Below are 950 nucleotides of genomic sequence, written 5' to 3'. Positions count from 1 at the left end.
AACATACACTGGGGGAAAGAATCCCTAATCAATAAATGGTGCTGGGAGAACTAGATACCCACATGTAGAAGACTGAAACTAGACCCACACCTTTCTCCACTCACAAAAATTGATTCAAGATGGATAAAAGACCTAAATGTAAGGCATGAAATGATAAAAATCCTCAAAGAAAGCATAGGAAAAACACTGGAAGATATTGCCTGGAGAAAGATTTTAAGAAGAATACTTCCATGGCAATTGCAGCAACAAAAATAAACAAGTGGGACTTAATTAAACTGAAAAGCTTCTGTACAGCTAAGGAGACATCAACCAAAGAAAATAGGCAATCTATACAATGGGAAAGGATATTTGTATATTTTGAATCAAACTAAAGCTTAATAACTGGGATCTAGGGAGAACTCAAATTAATCTACATGAAAAAAGCCAACAATCCCATATATCAATGGGTAAGAGAGATGAACAGAACCTTCTCTAAAGAATACAGATGAATGACTAGCAAACATGAAAAAATGCTCATCATCCCTAATTTTTGGAGAAATGCAAATCAAAACAACCCTGAGATATTATCTAACCCCAGGGAGAATGGCCCACATCACAAAATCTCAAAACTGCAGATGCTGGCATGGATGTGGAGAGAAGGGAACACTTTTACACCACTGACGGGACTGCAAACTAATAGAACCTTTTTGGAAGGAAATATGGAGAACCCCCAAAGAACTCAAACTAGACATCCCATTTGATCCTGCAATCCCATTACTAGGCATCTACCCAGAAGGAAAAAAATCCTTTTACCACAAGGACACTTGCACTAGACCAGGCGTCCTCAAACTACGGCCCACGGGCCACATGCAGCCCGCCTAGGACATTTATCCAGCCCACCAGGTGTTTTCACCCCCACTGCCTGTCCTGCTTAGCAGCCGACTTGTCCTGGGGCCCATAGTCCAGCCCTC

The 950-nt window shown here is 41.2% G+C and overlaps 1 protein-coding gene across 1 annotated transcript in view; it reads left to right on the top strand.

Annotated features, from left to right (window-relative positions):
• Positions 1-950, top strand: part of FRAS1 (Fraser extracellular matrix complex subunit 1) — a 430,037-nt gene that overhangs the window by 396,201 nt on the left and 32,886 nt on the right. The window lies entirely within an intron of this gene.

Source organism: Otolemur garnettii, unplaced genomic scaffold, assembly GCF_000181295.1.
Source record: "Otolemur garnettii isolate 467f Iridium unplaced genomic scaffold, OtoGar3 scaffold00039, whole genome shotgun sequence".
Taxonomy (NCBI): domain Eukaryota; kingdom Metazoa; phylum Chordata; class Mammalia; order Primates; family Galagidae; genus Otolemur; species Otolemur garnettii.
This window is presented reverse-complemented; position numbering and strand designations above follow the sequence as displayed.